Consider the following 22,345-nt stretch of genomic DNA (forward strand, 5'->3'; position numbering starts at 1 on the left):
TGGCAAGAAAGTCTGAGCGCCGAGGAGTCGGCAGCGTAGCTGTTACCGCCGAGCCACCGTCACGACTGATGTGTAGAGGCTGGTACGTGCAGGCATATTTTAATTCTGTAATAATAGTCCTCGTTAGGCTGGTTATGCAGCCTAGCGTTTTCGTACGTTGACGAAATGAACACGCCGAGCGGTGAGTTTGCTAACGTGGAGGCGCGTGGAACATTAGCTATCCACAGCTCATTTTCATTGTCGCAGGTGCGTTCCGTTGCACAAACTTCGTGCGAGGAGCACTTCGACGGGTACTTGGAGGTCCTCCGCTGCTCCGCCCTTGTAAACTGAGGTGCGTCAAAAACGAAACCACGCGGGCGCGCGAAGCGCATAGCCGCGAGACACCCCAAAGAATATCGAAACTCAGCTGGCCGCCTGTTGCGCCGCCAGTTACAGGTTTCCTTTGACTTCCAACATTCAGGTTGTCTTTTCCATCTTCCTCGTGTGATAAAAGTGCACTAGCGGTTTCAAAACAAAACTTAATCGATCAAACGCGCAACCTTAGTCAGTCTTAGCCAGTCAGACGTTCGTCAGCCGCAGAGATTCGTTGTTACGGCTATTTAGTCATCGCGCTTGTGCTTGCGAAATTGGCCTGTGGCGGCGATACCTGTATTTTAGTTTTTTCCCTTTCCTACCTTGCATGAGCTTTGTTTTCAGTTAAAGTGGTCTTTATGTGGTTAGGAGCTGGTATTCAATCGGTACAAGGCAACTTAAGTTTCCCCTCAGCGTCCCTTTAACCAAGCCGCACGACGTGCCGCGTGGCGCAACGGTAGATTGTCTGACTCGCATCCCGAGGGTTAGGGGGTTTCCGATGCGCCGGTGCTATGGCTGATGCTAGCCATCGGAGTCTCTTGTAACAGCCACCTTTTCGACCAGTCAGGATTTTGCTGTCACGCCGACCACAACGCCGACTGTTCCGCGTCACGGGGCCTTTACACTTTCGCGTAATGCTCTCAAAGCACTGCGATATGTCTCGCTGTCGCTGTTTTTGAAAACGTATAGGTTTCGCAGTAAGGAGAGAACCGCTACATGGACCCCTTTCTGTGGAACTTTAGTTCAGTGAGCGCTTAAGCGAGCATTTTAGGAATGTTGGGGCACATTTGCATGACCCGCACTAACAACAACCCGCGCGTAGGGCAGCTGTTGCTTTTTCGCTATCCACCGTTCGTTTTTACTTGCAGGGCACGAGGCTACGAATAGCTGGCAGGCCGTGATCGGGGGAACGCTGAGACATTCGCTGCGTACACGTAGTTTTATAGCTGCAGTACATTCACCATCTGTCCAGCTCTGAAGCAAAGTGGGCTGCAATAAACCTATCATTCTTTAACGATGCCAGTGCATCGTTAAAGTCCCTGTGAGCGCTTAAGCGAGCGCTTAAGCGAGCGCTTCAGTGAGCGCTTAAGCGAGCATTTTAGGAATGTTGGGGTACATTTGCATGACCCGCACTAACAACAACCCGCGCGCAGAGCAGCTGTTGCTTTTTCGCTATCCACCGTTCGTTTTTACTTGCAGGGCACGAGGCTACGAATAGCTGGCAGGCCGTGATCGGGGGAACGCTGAGACGTTCGCTGCGTACACGTAGTTTTATAGCTGCAGTACATTCACCATCTGTCCAGCTCTGAAGCAAAGTGGGCTGCAATAAACCTATCATTCTTTAACGATGTCAGTGCATCGTAGCGAATCCCTGTGCCTGCTACAACGCATTGGTGGCGTCGAATATGAACCGACCGATCGGATTTAGCAGATGAAAGGAGAATTTCCAGCAGTTTAAATAATCATAAAGTGTGTTTAAATTTGCCAAATTGTACTCGTATTACTGTTTCTATCAGTCCATCTGGCCTAGTTTAGTAGGAGGTTGTGGGGACCTGCCCTGCAGTCCCCTGTGTTTTCTTTCCCGTGAGGCACCGTGTAGCAGCAGCCTAGCCTCGAGAAGGAACACATTCCCTTGTCAGTTACCTTAACTAACAAGAGAGGGCGCCAGCGTCGCAGCGCGGGAGAGGGCATGAGGCGTTTCGGCGGAGATCATCGGCGCGAGCGGACGTGTCGCTCGCGGCTCCGCTCTTCGCCAGCGGGGCGAGGAAGCGACGGGGAGACTCGCTCCCGTATCTCGTCCCGTCCGGCCTCCGGAGTATCCCTTGCCCTAGAGTGGGCGAATATTCGCTCGCAACCTTGCTGGTGAGTCGGACGACCTCGAATCATTAGCATATCTTGTTGCTAGCTCACGTTATTGTTGCTGTAGCAATAAATGCCTGTTTGTGTCAGCCAATGTGTCGTTCCTTTGTTCCCTCAGAGCAAGGCCCGCCGTGGTCGGCGAGCGCTCGGTAGCGAACGCGACCACGGGGTGGGGTCTGGCGGTTTTGAACTGTGTCAGCCGCGATTAAGTGGAGAGAAACTATTTATCTCCCCAGCAAAACCCCACAAGGTACGAGCTGAAAAAAGTGGTAGGGTTTTAATGCAGCTAAACTGAGTAGACGTGCGAAAGCGTGTGTTTAGCCTGTCTGGCTCATGGTTTTGCTTTCATGGGTGGTCGGAACGTCCGGCGACGATATTAGACTCAGGTTTAGATGTGATCGAGGTTAAGCTTATCTGTTCGCGCCGCACATGGAAGATGATGAAGACAGATGTGCAATGCACAGCGCGAGTGTGTTGCAGTTTAACACGAGGTGTTATGGCTGCGGCGATGGCTACAAAGATGACATGACAATTGGCAGTAAAAACCAATGCGTATTGTGGCAGTCGTATCATTTTAAAATCTTTATTTCTTAAGTTACAGCACACCCAACATGAATTTATGTTGTTGAGACATCAGCGTAAAATTCAGTGTAGGTGTCATATTTTCTGTGTAGTGCAAAGAATTCTTGTACAATGTGCTCATGTGGCGTTTCGTTTTTCTGTAAGCGTGAAATCACATACTGAAGGGAGGCTGTACCATGGTAGCAAATATTCATATCCTTGTGCAATATTCGATAGGGTATCTAGTACTGCTAACTCTTCGAATTAACCTTCAAAGCGCAGTATTAGTGGCCTGATAAAATGTGGCTTGTTGTTGAATAATCTTTCAGATGGTCACTTGGTGACAATGGAATGGCAGAGATGTTCAGGAAGAGAACGGGTTTTTAGGACGAATGCGCGTGTAAGTGCGACTCTTCTATCATCTAGTGCGCGCATGTTAGCTTCAATTGAAAGACTGTTTACCGGCGATGTTCGGTTCTCGTGTAGTGGCCAGCGAAGCTAATCTGTTCTCGCCACCGTGGGTTCAAATCCTAGTCGTTGCAATGTTTATTTTATTTATCATTTGACCAAGGTCACCCTCAAAGCCAAGCTTGACACCAACTCGGGGAGCCGGTTCGAGCTCATGAAATAGGGCTTTCGCACTAAAAGTGGGAAGGGGTGAGGTTCGCAGTCCCAATCTGACACGCAAGAATGAGGCCCTCACGTAGCGAAACACTGCTTTGAGGGCCGCCGATTGTTGATGCCACAGTCCGAGGATCTTGCCATCCATCAGGGGGCAAGGATCAACGAAGTTCAGAGAACAGCGCAGCGTATTTCTTTTTGAGCTGAAAACAGGGCATTTGCAAAGTAAATGTTCCGCTGTTTCCTCGCTACGATCTCACAATGTGCACGACACATTTTGCATAGTTGCGTAGTATGATTTGGAATACAATCAGAATTGGAGTAGATGGGGGAGTGAAAGACAATGGACTCAGATTTGTATTGGAATCAAATCATAATCGGTATAGATTGGCGAATAAAAGAAGAATGATATCGCATTTCCTCCGTTTCAATCCAACTGATCGCACCTAATATTTTTTCCCCTTCAGCTCAGCAGACGTGAGCGTCAAGGAATTCGCATATGCAGGACGCTTCACACACGAAAAGAAAACACCTGAATAATTTTTAACACTAACGCCCTTGTTGAAGCTGTTTCCTCGAGGAAGGGACCGCGCTCTATGCTGACTTGCATTGCAGAAAGTCTAACCTGCAGGGAAGGAACTTTTCAAGTTCCTAAAGGAAGGACTCAGGACTGAGTGCAAGGTTGTGAACTATCAGTGTGTGCCCTGTGTACCCTGCAAGTAATGGCCAACGGACCTGTGGAAAAGTAATCTCCCTTTGCTCTCTCTACTCTCCCTCCATTCCCCTTCCCACGTGTAGGGTAGCATACCGGGCGCTGCTATAGTTAACCTCCCTGCCATTCTGTTCGTCTTTCTCTCTCTAACCTGCAGACCTGCACGTAAATATATTTATTTATTAATGCTGTAAACGCTCATTTGAGGGTCATTACAGGGAGGGAAAATGAAAAACACAAGAATAAACTGTTGTGTTGCGTGGTTCACGCGAAGAAGCCGACAAGTTTCCAGAGGCGAAGCGACGTTTGTTGCCACATGTTCGTCGGTGTGTGGCTGGTCGAGATAAACCCGAGCGCAGGTTGCAGCGCACGCCTTTTATTCGTTTTGCGCGCCTGCGCATTAACGACTCCGGCGATAGGCCGGACAGCACAATCACACACTTCCAGTGCATAATACAGGATAACAAAAATGTAAGATAATTCTCGTCACTGTTCCACGACCCGGTATATAAAATTAATTCGTGACATTCAAACAGGTGCACATCCACAGCGATCTCATTTCTAGACATATTCATTAATGACATTCGCAAATGCTGTTACACTTGAAGACTGAGTGGCATGAGCGGGCAGTTTGTTTCACATTCCTATAGCATGGGGAAAAATGAGCAACGGAATACGTTAGTTCGGGTCATGAATGGTCGGGCTGATGATTTGTGATGATTCAGGCAGGAGCTCAGTCTATCTGGAGGTTGCAAATATATATGCTTATTAATCTTAATGCCGCCAATATTGATTTACTGCAATGTTTTTAACCTCTGATTTTTGCGTCTCGTTTGCAGTTGAAATGGAAGCAAAACAGCGCTGACGGACGGGACGGAAGAAGGCGAGACAGACACATGCGCTGAACTAACAACCAAATGGTTTATTGCGAAAGAGGGGGCAATATAAAGCATAGAAGGGAAGAAGAAATGCGGTGCAAAACATGATATGGCATACATTCGGGATATCATCACTGATTAAGAAAAGCGATCTCCTGTGGGAATAGAGCCACCGATGGTTGGCTTACACATGAGTTGCCTAATGCATGAATGTGAAAGGCCTCCGATATCAGGCGCGATCTGTTCTTAGCATCGTGCGATAGACAACTTCAAGCCAAGCTGGACGGCACCGTTGTTAAGGTTATGCGTTATGTAGATGACTTTTTAGTATTTTATCGCAAAAGTAACGCCCAACAAACTGTTGCTCAGATTTTTGACGTGTTCAGTACTGAACTTAACAACCTACAATTGACCACAGAGCTACCTACTAACAACAAACTAAGGTTTTTGGATCTGGAACTTGTGCTATCGTGTCACCATGTGTGTTGGATATACTCCCCGCGCTCCCAGAAAAGCCTGCTCCCCTTCCGGTCGGCCCACTCTAAGATAGTCAAGCGCGGGATAGCGAAAACATGCATGAAAGCCGCTCTGTTTAGATCATGTTCACATAAGACCCAAGCCAGCTTTTACGCGCAGGTTACTAGGCTTACCGCTGCGGGATACCCGACGAAGATCTTATCTAGCATAGCAGAGTCGATATTAAAAGAATGCAGAATTCAGAAGGAAACGCGCAAACTGGACACTAAGCACATAACATGTATTCCGTATGTTCACCAAGTTTCGCATAACCTGAAAAAGATTGTGAACAAAGCCGGCGTAAAGCTCCTTTTCTCTGCCAGGAACAAGTTGGGAGGCCTGTGCAAGAGAGTGAATCAGGAGAGTGGAAAGAAGTCTTGTCAGAAGAAACACAGAAACAAATTTGTCAACTGTTGCTGTGGTGTAGTGTACAAGGTCCCACTGTCATGCGGCCGTTTCTACATCGGAGAGACCGGACGGTGCGTCAACGATCGGCTACGCGAACACGCGAAAGACATTGAAAACAAGTCACGCCGAAATAATATGGTCATTCATTTCGCAGATTGCGAAGAATGTGAGGCGTTTTTGAACCAAACAACTATCATCGCCAAATATAACGATCATACCTCGCGCCTGATATCGGAGGCCTTTCACATTCATGCATTAGGCAACTCATGTGTAAGCCAACCATCGGTGGCTCTATTCCCACAGGAGATCGCGTTTCTTAATCAGTGATGATATCCCGAATGTATGCCATATCTTGTTTTGCACCGCATTTCTTCTTCCCTTCTATGTTTTATATTGCCCCCTCTTTCGCAATAAACCAGTTGGTTGTTAGTTCAGCGCATGTGTCTGTCTCGCCTTCTTCCGTCCCGTCCGTCAGCGCTGTTTTGCCTCCATTTCAACATGAACCAACCAGCCCGACTCAGCCCTCTCCTTGAATTCGTTTGCAGTAACTGCAGACCGCATGAGTTCAGCATATCAGTTACTGAAACTGTTCGTTTATGTTTTGAACAAATGAATCGTGTAAAATTCTCTCTTTTCTTTTCGTGTGACATTTCCTTTAGTTAATAAGAGTTAAATTAATGTCCGAGTGAATGCGAGGAAAGGCACATGCTTGCAGTATATACCAGTGAGGGAAATATTGGTTTGGTTTGGTATATGGGGGTTTAATGTCCCAAAGCGAGTCAGGCTATGAGGGACGTCGTAGTGAAGGGCTCCGGAAATTTCGACCACCTGGGGTTCTTTAACGTGCACTGACATCGCACAGTACAGGAGCCTCTACAATTCGGCCCCCATCGTAATTAGACCGTCACGTGAAAGCATCCCTTTTGATGTACGCGCTACATCGGGCGGGAAACCTTTTGCGTCTTTAAATAGACACATGCATATATAGGTATGTATGTGTAGACTATTACCGGTGGTGTAACTAAAGGCCACGGCGTATTCGCTGAAAGCCGAAGCAGGGAAACGAAGAAATCCGCCTAGGCTCAGTTGACCCAGCATATAGAATAAAGCACAAGAAATTGAGAGTAAAGTAAAGTAAAGCAACCACACACTGGGGAAATGGGAAGCATTAGCGTTGGGCACAGGGAGGTGCGGCCAGCAATATTTTTGTGGCAGTTATCGTTATTATTGATAAATTAACGGGTACACTAGCTGGCATTCCGCAGCATCAGCTACTCGTATTTCCTTTGCATACGCACCGCTTCTCTACGGGGCCAGGCGGAGGACGCGCTCCGTGCAGATCGGGCTGCAGCAACGTTTGCCACCAGCAGCTCGCCGAAGTGGGCACAGCCTGCAGCTGTGCAGTGTTGCGCCGTTTCCGCTGCCTTCGTGCCTTTTGAACGCGCAGGTGCTTGTACGCGGTACGTGGGCCTTTGAGATTATCATACGGCCTGGGTGAATGCGCGCAAGAATTTGTCGTTCCGCATTCGCGGATTCGCTGCTTAAGCGGCGTTGTCCTCGTGATGACAGAAGAAAACGAAGGTTTAGGCAACGCTGATTATCTCGCTCTCCGTTGCTGGTGTCGCTTAACTACATATGACAGTAATTTAATGGCCGCTCCAGGTACCGAATTTCTTCTTCCAATGCGAGCAATTGCGCGCACTCTGTTTGCAAAAGTCGCACCTGTTTGTATCATGAGCGTTTTTTTTTTTTAAATGATTGAGACATTATTGTTGCATGAGATCTGCTGTAATAAGAAACACACGCAGGGCCGGTTTCCCACTCGCGTTTCTCCATCGATCAAATAAAAGCGTTACAACTAATCCAGACAGTCTCTTTTTTTTTTGAAAGCGAAATTTATTGCCCCAGGGCATCAATGATGAGTGAAGGTGTGATGAATGATCTAAATGAATGGAAAAAAGGTTAGCTGATTTGATGAAGTCCTGTAGAGAACGATGGTACAGTCCCTGCGTCCAGGCAATGTATGAAGCAGGGTTGCTTGGTGAAAGACCTGCTACCATCAGGTGCCGGATCCTTGGAGGCTTGAGAGCTGGGCAGTCCCACGGTAAGTGATGAATGTCGGCCTCAATGTCCTCGTGTTTACATATCGGACACCCTGGCCGAGGATACAATTCTCAGTACTGAGGCCACTTCCGAGTGATGACTGGTGTGAGGGCAACCCCGACCCGGATCCTCCTAAGCGCAACCTCCTCTGCACGGGTAAGACCGCGGGGGAGGGTTACCGCACACGGAGGGATGAGAGCACGTGGGCGGCGCCGGAGGAGTTCCTTTCTCGATGAAAGGATGGTAAAATTGTCCGAATGAAGGAGTCGAGGCGGTGATGAGTTTGGATTCGCAAGGCGGGTCGCTAAATCTGCCTGCCTTTGATAGGGCAGCAGATCCCGTGGGACCCACTCAATACGTACTGGCTGCGGGATGCTTGCCGCGAGCCGGTGGATGTCCTGACATATCGTGGGACAGCGGCTAACACGTCGTAGCAACCGGACAACTTGGAGGGCGTCAGTGCGGATGACAACGCGGGCCGCAGTGAGCATAGTTAAGTCGGAGAATCGGTGCGCCTATATCTGTTGCAGATAAAGCGCACACTTTTTCGCTGGACAGCCTCAATCGCAGTTATGTTATCTTGCGTGCACGGGAACCAGGCGACGTTTGCGTATTATGGTATTCGGCGAATGATAGTAGTATACGCCAAAGGCTTGGCTTCTTTCGTAGAAAACCGCAGGGCTCGTTTCAGAAACATGAGCTTACGCATCGCTTTGTTTGTTACGTGATCTACGTGAGCTGTCCATCCCAGGCTGGCTGATATAATGACGCCTAAGTATTTATGCCCGGTGACTGTCTTAAGGGCAGTGCCGCTGTAGACGTAAGGGAAGCTAAGTTTGAATTTCTTTTTCTTTATAGTCATTGAAACTGTTTTCTCTAAGTTAATAACCATTTGTCACTTCGAACACCATTCTGCTATCTTGCCAAAATCATTGTGTAAGCTTATTTGTTCTTCTTGGCTTTTTATTTCTCTATATAGTACACAATCATCTGCGAACAACCTCTGTTTCGCTTCTACCTGGTCAGCAATGTCGTTTATGAAGAGAAGGAAGAGAACAGGGGCTAAATCAGAGCCCTGTGGTGCACCGGAAAGGACAGGGACAGTATCTTAAGTGTGGTCGCCGAGTTACCCGAACCGGCGACGGTCGGTTAAATAATTGGCGGTCCGTTGGACTACTGACCCGCCAGTTTCTGTAGCAGTTTGGCGTGGCAGACCCGGTCGAAGGCCTTTGAGAAGCCTAAGAACATTGCATCTGTTTTCATTTGGTCGTTAATTGGTTTTGCGATGTCGTGTAGAGTCTCAACAAGTTGTGTAACAGTAGACAGACCACGCCTGAAGCCATGTTCTTGGGGATGGATAATGTTATTTGATTCAATGAACTCTGTTATTGATTTTAGGATAATGTGTTCTAAAACTTTACAGGAAGTGCACATAAGAGAAATAGGCCTATAATTTGACTGGCAAGTCTTATCACCTGATTTATGAACTGGTATTATTATTGCAACTTTCCATTCCGCTGGGAGGCAGCGCTCGCATATGGACTTATTGAACTCAAGGCATAGGTGCTTACTCATGGGTTCGGCATAACGTTTCAAGAAGGCATTTGTAATTTCGTCCGGACCGCTGCACTTCTTATCATCTAGGTTTGACAACAGTGATAGTACTCCTTTTTCAGTTGCGACTGAAGCATCCAGTACACAATATTGCTCTCTGGTTTCTTGCCTAAAAGAATGCGTAATACCATTGTCTGGTGTAAATACGGATTGTAAAAATGCGTTAAACGCAACCCGCCTGCTTTTTTTCTTCTTAAGGTGGCAAAGGGTTTGGAGGGTTTTCTTTTTATCAGTAATATAGCGCCATAATTTGTGGGGTGATTCTTTGATAAAGTTGCTAGCAGTTGATTTACAGAAGTGCTGCTTTGCTTCTTTTTGTCTTTTCCTTCTGTTTTTTGTTCATTGAATTAACCTTTTGGCAGTAGTATGAGACCGGACTTGATTTGTTGGATTTTCTCAACCTTTTAATTCAACGTTTTAAGTGAATTACTTCGCGAGTTATCCATGGATTGTGCTTTCTTGTGGTCTTTTTTATTAGTGGGACAAACTGCCTCGTACAGTGCATCACATGATTTTTCAACTGCAGCCATATTTCATAGATGTCTGCAGAGCTTTCAGTGCATAGGTATTCGTGTGGAAGGTATGTCATGATAGCTTTATCATCAGCTTTGTTAAAAGCATACACGCGCTTTGTAGAACCACTTTGGCGAAATCGTCCTGGATACGATAATGTGCACACAACAATATTATGATCAGATAAGCCATCCAAAATATTCACCCTAACCTTTTCCATCAGAAAATGATCGCTTAAGAAAATAAGATCCAGAATAGAGCTTGATGTACCCTGCCCACCAGTAGCCTTGGAAACAGCCTGTGCTAGATTCAGGGTGAAAAAAAAATTACCAGAAGATTGTTTATTGCCATAGATGGGTTTAACAAGTTCCAATTTACGTCTGGAAGGTTGAAGTTACCTGCCATTATTACAGCGCTTCCCAGTATGTACCTCTGCATATACTCAAGAAGCGGCTCAAGATAGGAAGCCTGTGCGTTTGGAGGTCTGTACACAGCGCCAACGCAGGCAGAGCGCTGACTAAGCTGAGTATTACACCAGACTGCTTCTACGCCTAGGACGTCTGGCATTAGTGAATAGCGTCAGAATAGCCTCAGAAGCACAGCCACTCTCCCACCTCTAGTTATTCTGTCTTTACGAACCATGGTGTAGCCAGGAGTAGCAATTTCAGAGCTCTTGATATCTGCGTGCAGCCACGTTTCCGTGATCCAAACAATATCAGGGTTTAGAGCAATCAAGACTGCCTCTAGCTGTTTACGAGGCTACGCGCCTTAACATTGATAACAGTTAGGGGTGTCGGCGGCTTCGAGTTACTCGGGCTGGAGGGTCGTCCTGGTTTTCGTTTTTCGCAGCTTCAATAATGTCGCGTTTTTCTTCGTCCCATGTGTACAAACGCTTGTTTATTTTTGTTTTACCGTATTTAAGGTAGACCTTATCTTTTTGATCACGGTCTACTTTTGTTTGTTCCCAGATTTTCTTCCTAACTTCTCGCACAGCTCGGGAAAAGTCTTCTCCAATTGAATACCCAGTTTATTTCAGCTTAGTGCAGTTTCCCAGTATGTTAGTTTTATCTTTGTAGTCAAATAATTTCAAGACAACAGGCTTATGCTTTGAATCGTCAGATGCTTCCTTTCGTCCGAGACGATAGATCCTTTCAAAGCCCGCCGTTCTGATTTCTAACTTTTCTTCAAAAATTTTCTCCACAGTGTCTTGCAGGCTTTGGGGGGTCTCATATTCTTGTTCCTGAGTACCATATATAATGATATTAGACCTGCGGCTTCTGTTATCTGGATTATCAACTGTTTTCGTCAAGAATACAATCATTTTCACTATTTTATCAACTCGTTCCACTCATTCCATTACCTGTTTTTCTATCTTACCGATTTTTCCTAGTTTTTTATCTGTTGAACCTAGTTTTTGGTTGGTCACCGTTTTCTCTCCTGACTGTCTTTCGCGATCGCTTTCAGTTGCTCATCAATTGTTTCGCCCGGGATTGGTTTGGTTTATGGGGTTTAACGTCCCAAAGCGACTCAGGCTATGAGAGACGCCGTAGTGAAATGCTCCGGAAATTTCGACCACCTGGGGTTCTTTAACGTGCACTGACATCGCACAGTACACGGGCCTCTAGAGTTTCGCCCGGGATTCGTGTCGACGTCCACCGCTAGTAACAACAGAGATGGTAAAGAGACCAACATGTTGCAAAACTATTCAAACAACGGCAGCAAAATCAGAGAAAGGTTGTTTCTACGAAGGGTTTTGCCGAAGCGTTTTCTCACCTGAATCACAAAAAGGAACGGGTCATCACAACCTTCCCACCGTGGCAGGCGACAACGTGCCTATCGGATTGTGATCAAACTACCACCGTGCAGGTGACAGTTAAATTAATGATTGATCGCGATAAGTTGCTCGGGAAGAGCAACCTTTAGGTCTCACAAGCTCCACCGTTGGCTGCGTTTGAAATAGCCACCTGCCGGGGCACCGCTTAACAGCTGCACCACTGCGTCAGGAGTGGTGTGACGACTCCCCGCAATCTATGTATGTAAAGTAGAATGATCGAGTCCACATATATGTGCATGTAGGCAGAACCTCGGCGTTAGGGGAGTACTTGCGCGGGACAGCCCAGCTGCGAGTCTCTCTCTGAACGCGGTTGTGTTCTGATGTCTCCATACTGCGTTTGGGAAGGATCGCGCCCGCTTGGATGAACTGCACGTGAGAAATCCGTGCTTGAAAATAAAAGTGAGATGAAAGCGACCGTCTCGTGTTCTCACCTTTCCCCTGTTTACTGCCGAAGTGCAATGAAATGCAAACAGAAATGAGTCTGTCTGTAGCGGCGTACGGAGATATATGCTCGACTGTACCGTGCCTTCAATGTCGTTAGCTGGGCGGCCAATTTCGTCCTATGTATGCAGGACCGCGCCCTCTCTTGTTCGCATTTTGTTGTGCCTTGACGACGATGCGTTTTCTTGCATTTGCTGGTATATGGGGCTTAACGTGCTTAAGCTGCACATGGACTATGACGGATTACCTTCGACCACCTTAGGTTCTCTGGTGCGCACCGATATCGCACCGCACACGTATGTTATTCTGCCCTTCGAATCGCTCAGTACGTCCTGCTGCTATGGGATAACTGGAGAGTGTTGGCTTGTCAGTGCGCCTGCACATCATGCCCGTTTGAAGATTGACGAAAGAAAAACTGAAAACACGAAGCTCTAAATACGCCAGCTGAGCAATGCCGCAACTCTCGGATCTGTTTGTCAGTGCGGAGGACAACGGGGGTATTTTTCGCAAGAGTTCACATTCACAGACACAGAGAGGCGCTCGTTCCGTCTGCCGGCCGCTATCACAAAGCCCATCGTACTCAAGGCGGCGATAGCGTACGTATATCAACACACACGGGAGCCAGCGGTTTATTTTTATAGCTTACGCGTTGTCTAGTTCGGAATAACATAGTCTGACTTTTGCTACACGGCAATAATACTCAGTACAGCATTCGCTGCGCACGCGAGGATTTTATGCGCGCTCATATTCCGAGCTCGCCGGAGAGTCGAGACCGGTCGTCAGCTTGCGGCCGCCAGGAAAGAAGACTACGTTTTAATTGGCTCCGCCAGGGATATACGACACGCAAGGACAATACATGAGCCCGTGAATCGTGCGGACGCCAATGGCTTCGTCCTATCGCGGCCACGGTCGCGATCGCGGCACTTCGTGCGTTTGAAGGGGCTCCCAGCACGCCACCGCGTAGCGGTTTATAAGCATGTATACTCCCCGGCAGAATGTTTAGGAATGTTTTAGTGAAGCACGCACCGGCGAGAAAGCACTCGTTTTGGCAGTGCTTGCAGCCGCTGTCACGCTGCCTCATGTGAATTGAACAGCGGGTGCTGTCGGGAGCTGCTACAAAGAAAACTCTTCCGCAGAGCCCAATTCTGCTGAACGAATCGTCTAATTACCAACCGCACAACCAACTTAATGATTGAATGCATCAAGAGTTTCACTTGTTGTATGCATCGAAAGTGAATATACAGGGAGAGTGTACCTTTCGCCCAAATCAAAGCTGACCAATGGCCAGGCTTGTGCTGTGCAGTACACGAAAACAACACTAAAGAAAGTCGCGATACGGCTTACTCTCTCCTGACATTAATCGTCGGTCACGGATTAGAGCACGCAAGATATATCCCACTGCGAGTCATGCCTCTGTCACGTACCTCTGTTAGCTCTGTTTTCAGCCCTGCTCTGTTGTTGCTCTGGAGGGCCGCACCGATGCTGCGTTCGCAGCTGGCACTTTTAGAAGTAGTCATGAAGCAAAAAAAAAAAGGACGCATACACTGGCCATGCGCGTAAGGTACCATCTCTTGTACTCTCAACAACGTTGCATGCCGCCATATCGTGAGTAGCGTTGCGGTATACAAAGCGAATTCGCAGCTTTTTCTATTAGTGTGCTACACCTAGCAGCAAGTTATTTCCTTCATGTCACAATTGGAGCAGTTTTTTGCGCCGCTAGCGAGAACAGTAGATAATATTTCACAAAGCGGTGAGCTTGGTAGCATGTCTACCGCCACTTTCACGCACACAGAGTTTTCCACCGTTATCAAGGGGACACTGAGGATATAAAAGGTTGACCTGTATCGATAGGCACAGCGTTCTAATCACAAAGAGACCACTTGCACCGAAAACAGGGCTTTTATAAGCAAGAAAGGATGAAAACAAAAAGAGAGAGAGAAATATAAGTGTCGGCATCATCGACCGATCTTGCAAGTAAAATTCGTTAGACGACACGTATTTCAGTGACGGATCTCAGAGGCTACGCTGTACCGCCATTCACTTCAAAACGGTGGAAACCCGTCCTTATCGGTAACGACGTCAGGATTTTAAATCGACAGGCTGGAAATTTTTATGCCATAGCATAAATAAGGCAGGTGGCAAGAGTCACCTGCCAAGGTTGGCACACGGAAGAGACACCTGTGGCTTGCCACCTGCCACTGTTGCCATGAGGCAAAGGGGAGATAGGGAAATGCTCCCTCCTCTCCTCTAGTAGGGGAGAGCAGTGAGAGATCGGAACGTGGCTGTCACGGAAAGAACATTGTCACCTGCCAATGTTGGTAATGCACGGTATGTGCGCTTTGTATGGCATGTGTGGTCGTGCATGACAACTCAAAACGAGGTTCTCATGTTATCATATTGTCGCAGCTATAGCAAATTCAATTTTTTTCGGCAGTGAATGGGTGTTCAAAGCGTCAACATAGCCAGAAGGAGCAAGTGAATCAATTTTTGCTGGTAACAAGAGTATAAGGGAGTTGTTCTCTGCAGTGTCCTTTAAGAATATATATTTTTTTTTTTGGGGGGGGGGGGGTGCGGAAGCACTACTTCACGAGGTCAAACCGGCTCATCGGTTTGTATGATGCTTGAATTTTAGGATTTTTTGCCAAATCATAAATAAATAAATACTGACGAGACTAGTGTTGAATTCCAATGGCAGATCCGGATCAAGTTTTTCTGCTCTGTTGGGAGCAATCGTATTCCAATGGCAAAATGGGAGTGCGAGTTGTCTGTTCTAATGGCAGATCGGGATCAGACGTCAATCCCGGATCGCTCCGTGGAGCAGCGATATTTGCTCCGCCGAAATCGGCAGATTTGACCGGAACCCCGCGCGACGTTTTAGTTTCCCGCGTCTGCTTCCGGTCACGACCGGCCGCTGCGTTCCTGTCGTCGCTACGCGGTGATCCGGGCAACGTACAAGCTGTATTTTTGACTTTTTTAAAAATTGAATTCTCCCAAATGTAATTATTTTTCGTTTTGTTCGCGTCCGCACAAGTTAAAACAAAAAATTTTCTTAACAGGATGTCAATTCCATCGCGGTCAATTCTTTGTGACCGCTTTTAAGACCGAAATCGTTGACTTGTTTGAACCTCCCGCGCTTTCTGACGTCAGACGACGCGTACTCTCTAAGCCTAGCAGCTCTGTAAATAAGGAAGCAATCTGAAAGTTTGGCGCCTTTCATCACTAGATTTTGTGGTGCGGGCATCATCACACAAAGCGAAAGCTTCGTGCGCTTTTTGTTTACCGTGAACGTGAGAGACAGAGTGGCGGCAAGGACGAATCGCTGGTGAAGCGAGAGGCCGCGCTTCGACGGGCGCCGCCATGTTGCCGGAACTTGGAGCTATTCTTGCGCTGAAGTGCCCCCGCGGGAGCGCATGCATTCCATTGGCAAAATGGGAGGGAGTGGTCTCCGCCTGAACTACGCGCTCCGTTTGTGATCCGGCGGAGCGCTCTCGATCTGCCATTGGAATGTAACATAGGATTTGAACCCCTGGCGGCGCGAACAGATCAGCTTCGCTGGCCACTGCATGCGAACACTCTCGCCGCAGATGATCACGCCTCTTGTCAAACTGCGACACATTCTCGCACTGTGCACTGCACACCGTCTTCTTCCACCACTAACACTACTATCAAACTAATATTCGCTCTTTGAGCTATGTGGCGGTAGTTGCAGAAAGATGTGCGCTGCATGCGCTGGCATGGAGAACATTGTGGCAGAAACACGGCACTGGAACAGTACGTGTTGGCGTTGGCAACATTGCTGCAGAAGCGCAACACTGTACCCTAGGCCGCCAGCCTACTACCTCGATGGAAAGAAACGCGAACAACCCGGCGTCAACACGCCCTGCTGTTGGAATTTATTTTCATCGCGGTTTCACGTGGGTGGTACGAAAACGACGTTAGAGTCGTCCTAGAATGTATCATGGACCGGTCTAGGGTCTTTCTGATATCGCCGAAGTAAAAGCGCGGTGAAAGGAAATTGAAACAGTGAAGCATGTTGGCGCCGGGCTGTTCGCGTTTCTTTCCATCGGGGTAGTACATACGGTAAATTGGCAATGACAATGAAAAAGTTGTAGACGAGCATAACGCTCCCTGGGTCAGTTGAATCCTCGAGAATCGCGATTTCAGGTACGTGGCGGAGGTGTCCACCTGCGAAATATGTGTTATCGCACGTTATTTCGTGCCTAACAATGCTGAAGCGTCAGCCAATTTTTTCTTCTGATCTTCAAGCGTTATGTGCGAAACAGAAAAAAACTGAAAATTGATTTTTGGTGAAAGGAAATGGCGCAGTATGTGTGTCAAATATCGGCGGACACCTGAACCGCGCCGTAAGGGAAGGGATAAAGGAGGGACTGAGAGAAGAAAGGAAGAATAGGTGCCATAGTGGATGGCTCCGGAATAATTTCGACCACCTGGGGATCTTTAACCTGCACTTACATCGCACAGCACACGGGCGCCTTTTGCGTTTCGCCTCCATCGAAACGCGGCCGCCGCGGTCGGGTTCGAACCCGGGAACTCCGGATCAGTAGCCGAGCGCCCTGACCACTGCGCCACCGTGGCGGGTATGTGAAACAGACAGCAATTCCGCGATCCTCCGCCGGTGGCTTATTCGACAAATCCTGTCATTTCAATGTTAGCATTTTTAGCCATTGTGACACCTAGTACAATATTTTGTACACCACTGTTAAAAACTCCCTGTCAATGTTTTATGTTACAAAAATCGGCTTTCTTCAGATCTGCATGCACTATTTGTGCAAAACTGTTGGTTTTGAATGTAAATAACGAGCTGTGCCTAAACGTGTTTACCGGTCACAAAACGGGTCTGCGGCAGAATAGTTTCAGGTTGTGTACTGGCTTACCATGCCTATATGATGAAATTTTTGGCAAGTGCACGGGCGCTGTAATGCGTCGCCACAAGTCATCGTGGTAATACAATCTGGCATTGAGGCGGCCCGGTCTTTGCTCTCTCGGCTCTTGTTGCGCTGGAATGCCGTCACGTGATCCTGCGTCCCGTGACGCATCAACACCTGTGCCGGCGCCAAGCTGCGGTGCAGTTCCCGCACTGCCGGATGTTCGCCAGCTGGAACAGCGCTCTAATTCGTGCCCAGCCGATCTTCCACAAGCAACACACCAGCACCAACTACGGCATCGCCACAGGCGAATGCGCAAGGCAGCTCGGCGAGGGTGAGGAAAAAATTGCCCGAATTTCTCTTAGAACCCCGTTTTACGTGAGGGGTCGCGCACCCTTCGTGTAAAACGCCAATATCCAATAATGGCTTCTTAGTAAGCGTGCCGCAGTGTAACACTCCGTCTTTTAATAAATTGAACTGCATGCACAATATGCAAATAATTTATACAAACGCGAGTATACATCACCGCTGCGTTTAATTAAAATCCCAAACTTTAAAGAAATGCGTCGTCGGTCTCATGAGTTTCAGAACCGGAAGTGACAACTATGCGTTTAGATGTATCTTCATTGAGTCCGTGTCGCCACCTCTAGACACCTTTGGGACAACATCTAACCACGACATGTACGACCCGTAGAGAGGTCTGGTTGCTATGAAAGAATGACACAACTATGAAAGAATGACACGAAAATTGAAGGGGACACTCAAGCTACGCCGTAAGGGAATGACGCGATAGCTAATGTGGTAACGCCCACATATACAGAACTGGTCATTCTCTCCTTTTCATTCATAGATCCCTGGGAGTCCTCATACCGCTCCTGGCGCAGTGGTGCAGCGGTTAAGCTATGTGCCACTGTCCTGCGGTGGCAGGTGCTGCCGCCGGTGGGGCTGCTTGTGCGACGCAGGTTGCTCTTCCCGAGCAACCTGCCGCGGTCAGTCATTAATTTAAGTGCAACCTGCCACGGTGCCATGCCGACAACGCCGAAGACTACGCTGGATTATCTGGGACACGAGCTCCTTAACGCTTCCGTGTTAAAATTCAATTAAAAGACATTAACAGCTTATTGCTATCGCAATGCCGACACGTAATTCGGTGTCCCTGTTAATTTTTTTCATATCTTTACATATCGGTAAATAAACTTTCCTGTGCAGCGCACACTGTCACCTCACGGAAGAGATCGACAATCGGATATTAGAGTTTTCGGTGTACCTTCGATTCACGCTCATCCAGCCAGCGGCTGTATGAACAGGTTCTGATGACAGATTACAGAATGAACGTATCTTAACAAGACTTAGTAAAAATATCGTTTAGTTGTAAAACTGCAGACGTGTATGACAATAAATTGTGCTCGTATCTTCTTTCTCCTATTTTTATGGTGTTTCCCATATACAGGGTGTTGCGCCACCTAGGACTTTACACTATTTTTAAAGATAGGATTTTTTAGTTAGAAGAGCGCTTTCTTCGGCATAGCATTGTCAGTGGTGTAGTACATCAGAATACATCTAAGACGTGTTAACTGGCAGGCTGGTTAACTAAAATTGAATAGTTAACTTTTTAACTATTACTGCTAGGCTCGCTATTAATTTAGATGTCTGTAGCTCACCGTAAGTAATATCAATATCAGTCTAGAATTTCGAAAGCGCGGTTACCCTCTTCCACGGTGTACACCATGCCCTCGACGTTGTGGCCCAACAGAGCGACGAATTAAGTGCACTGGAGGGGTTGATTTGTCTGCAAGCCTATCGAAAGTGCATGCATTTTGTGCGCGATGTAACGAAAATTTCTTCTTCCACAGCGCCGATTGGTAACCGCCGTTTCGAAATTCTAAAAACTGATATGTATATTATCGTGGGCTTCACGCCTCTGAATAATTAAGAAACCTAACAACAATAGTTAAAAACTTAACTATTCAATATTAGTTAACCAGTCTGAGTTAGTTCGTCTTCGTGTATTCTGATGTACTACGCCGCGGATATTGTTATGCCCAAGAAAAAAGCGTTGTTCTAACTCAAAAAGCCTATTTTTAAAAATTGTATAGTCACGGTTCATGCGGCAAATTATAAATTATATTCCCCTATTATGTTCCCACTAACGATGGCGGGCGACGTGATCCAGTTCGTCAATCCCCGTGAGGCCCGCCGTACCCCCTCTCCACTTACCGGATCTAATCCAGCAGTCACAGTGCGCCACATCGTATCCATTTTCCTCACCTCTCGACTCAGCTTGGCGACCGCGGTTAACCTCCCGCCACCCGTCGCCTCCCACCGACTCTCCTTCTCTCCACTATCCTCCTTCCCTCTTCCTCTCACGCTTCCCCTCACCCCCGCTGCTTCGCACGCCGGACACTTTTTGCGCTAATGAGTTCTAATGCTAACAGATTAAAACATTTCTTTCCTCTGTTTTTTTATTTTCGGGATTCGAAATTTCTGAACATTTTTAATCCCTAGGGTATAGCCTTAGAGTAACGACGTAGATTACAAGAAAAGGCATGCGTAGCAATGAAGGAAAGAGATTCCGGAGGACACATGAGATTGGGAAATTCGCGAGATACAGTGGCCGCAACTAGCGCTATTTGGCGATCAGTGGGGAAGACATTTGTCCTGCGCAGAACGTAGTTGAGCTGGCGACCACGATGGCGACGTTGTATTGCATTTTGATTATCGTCTCAAGGCTGCTCGTGGGGTGTGATGGACGCCGCAGTGGAGGGTCCTGGATTAGTTTCGACCACCTAGGGTTCTCTAACGTGACATGATCAACATCTCACATCACAAAGGCGCTTCTGCATTTCGCCTTCATGGCGGGTTTTTGGGCATACCATTTGTGTGTATAAGGGAATATGCAGGGGATACGTGAAACAAAGTCACTTTTCAAGTCCCTATCTGACAAGGACTCATTCGTCAGAGGAGCCGGGTACATTCGCGATAGACGAGTGTGTGCCTAGGAGATAAAGGAAGGCTCGATCCGCGCTCCTCCGTAAGGTGGCGACACTGCTTGGCCGCGCTGCAAACGGCCTCGTTTAACGGCTGCCGCCAGAGTAAGTGTAGCGTGGTAGCGAGGCCATTGGTTAAAGCGATATCGACGTTGGCACAGAGCACGCTTCCTGCTACGGCGAACTACTGAGCAACCGAGGTAAGTGGCAGGATTGGCACCTGGCGCCGCAACGGAGTTTGCTGGAACTGAAAGGGAGGAGAACGAGTTTTCTCCTCGTCTTGCAATCCGCCGCCGGTTTGGAGCCACCGCGTGGAGCGAGTGTTGTTTTGTAGCTGCGAGCAGTACTAGTGTCTTTTTTTTTTCTTTTACGCTCATGATTCGAATTTCTTGCTATCCGGCTTCAGGGCATGTGAGTGTCGAGATTTCGTGGTGACCTGACAGGCTGAGCTGAAGTCCAGTGGTAAACAAACCACAGCCGCTAGGTGACGCAGCCGTTATCAGAGTCGGAGAAACGCGTACATTAGTACCGATATTTCACTCGAATGCTTCTTGCCTTCGTGCGAAAACAGTGTGAAACATATAGCCTCATACCTATGCACTTCAAGAGTGCATTTTCCATTCATTCATATACTTACGTTGGTAACACTTCTGCAGTGTAATACAATGCACTTTGTGCATACAATCCATCCCAGCGGCAAAAAAAAAATAATCTTTTTTTCTTTCTGATCACTGCTTTTGGCCAGCCCTCTTTAGGGGCTGGCGATCGTTGATGTTTCTTCTTTGCAAATATTTCGGCGATGCTTTAAATAAATTTAAACGCGCAAATGCTGAAGCATGAAAGTCAGAATATTCGCTACTATCCACTCTGCTGATTTCAAGGAAGATAATTTATGAGCGAGCAAAATGACATGTTTGGTGCACGAGGGCCAATCTAGCTACGCCAAGCTGAAAGCGACGCGGAAGAAAATTGTAACGCGTTTTCAGCTCGCCGGAATTCGTGACGAGGAAGCTAAGTTGTCTGCTTAAAAGGCCGACTTCATTTAATCCGAATGTGGGTGGCATATTATCATCAAGGGCGTGGGGGCATCGGTCATATCCTTGATACTGGTCTGCGCGTGAAAAGGAAAAAAATGCACCATTTCGGGAAGGGATTGAGGGGGTGGAGGGAGAATGCAGGCACGCGATTAACGCCTTCTCGAAGAGGATCCATTTTCAAGCTACAGTGTCTCAGGTGAGCGCATCGTATGCGGCTGTTCCACCTCGCTTCGGACAATGCGATGGCGTACGCGAGTAGCGCTCGGCAACGTTTACCGGAGTGACAGCGTCTATCAGTTCGTACGTGTTGACAATCTCTCGCAGCTTCAAGGTGTAAGGCCACGTCTGATACACGAGGGTTCACTGGCCGCATGTGCTGATAGCGGAGAGAAAGTCTCGTGCTTATAAGGGCAATGCTGCGGTTTCAATCCTATAGTTATTGCAGACGAAAGTACTTTCAATGGACCTTGGCCCCGACGCGAACGTGTAAACGCAGGAAATCCGGCCGCTTACCCACAGATGACTTCCGCCAAGAGCTGTAATGGGTTATGCACTTAAGCGATATCCACTATAGTCGCACACCGGAGGCAGAAAATTGGATCTGGGGCTGTAGCGCAGGGGGCCATCGAACGAAATTCACCCAGCAGCAGCAGATTGGCCCTCCTCGGTTTTCTTTGTAGCTTTTTGTCGGTGCTCCTCGAGCAGCCGCCACACCGGCGCCGTTCCAATGGGTTTGTTTTTAAAACAAGCGCGCTAAAGTGCGTGCGAGACCGGCGGTTAGCCCACTGCGCCGTGGCCGACTGCGAAAAGACGAGGCCTCGCAAGGTCGCGTTCGAGCCGCAAAACGGAGCCGACGCGTGGACCCCTGGTGTTTCGAGGGCGGGGGCCCTCGCATGACGCACCGGATGTCCCAGAGACAAGCAGCGAAGGGTGGGAGCGCGACTATGTAGGGGGGGGGGGGGGGGGGGGGCAGTGAGTGCGGTTCCGGCAGTGTGTTCGCCTTCCTTGTGTTTTCGTGTTTTT

The 22,345-nt window shown here is 47.9% G+C and overlaps 1 protein-coding gene across 4 annotated transcripts in view; it reads right to left on the reverse strand.

Annotated features, from left to right (window-relative positions):
- LOC144126081 (arylsulfatase B-like) overlaps positions 1–22,345 on the reverse strand; it is a 65,038-nt gene that overhangs the window by 32,980 nt on the left and 9,713 nt on the right. Inside the window, exon 1 of one of the 4 annotated variants that reach the window (XM_077659999.1) lies at positions 21,836–22,156. The exons of 2 other annotated variants lie outside the window; for them this stretch is intronic. The gene's annotated coding sequence lies outside the window, so the exon portion shown is untranslated. Of the gene's footprint in view, positions 1–7,205; positions 7,315–21,835; positions 22,157–22,345 lie in introns of those variants that run through there. One more of the 4 variants, XM_077659997.1, reaches the window with a different exon arrangement.

Source organism: Amblyomma americanum, chromosome 3 (genome assembly GCF_052857255.1).
Source record: "Amblyomma americanum isolate KBUSLIRL-KWMA chromosome 3, ASM5285725v1, whole genome shotgun sequence".
Lineage (NCBI taxonomy): Eukaryota > Metazoa > Arthropoda > Arachnida > Ixodida > Ixodidae > Amblyomma > Amblyomma americanum.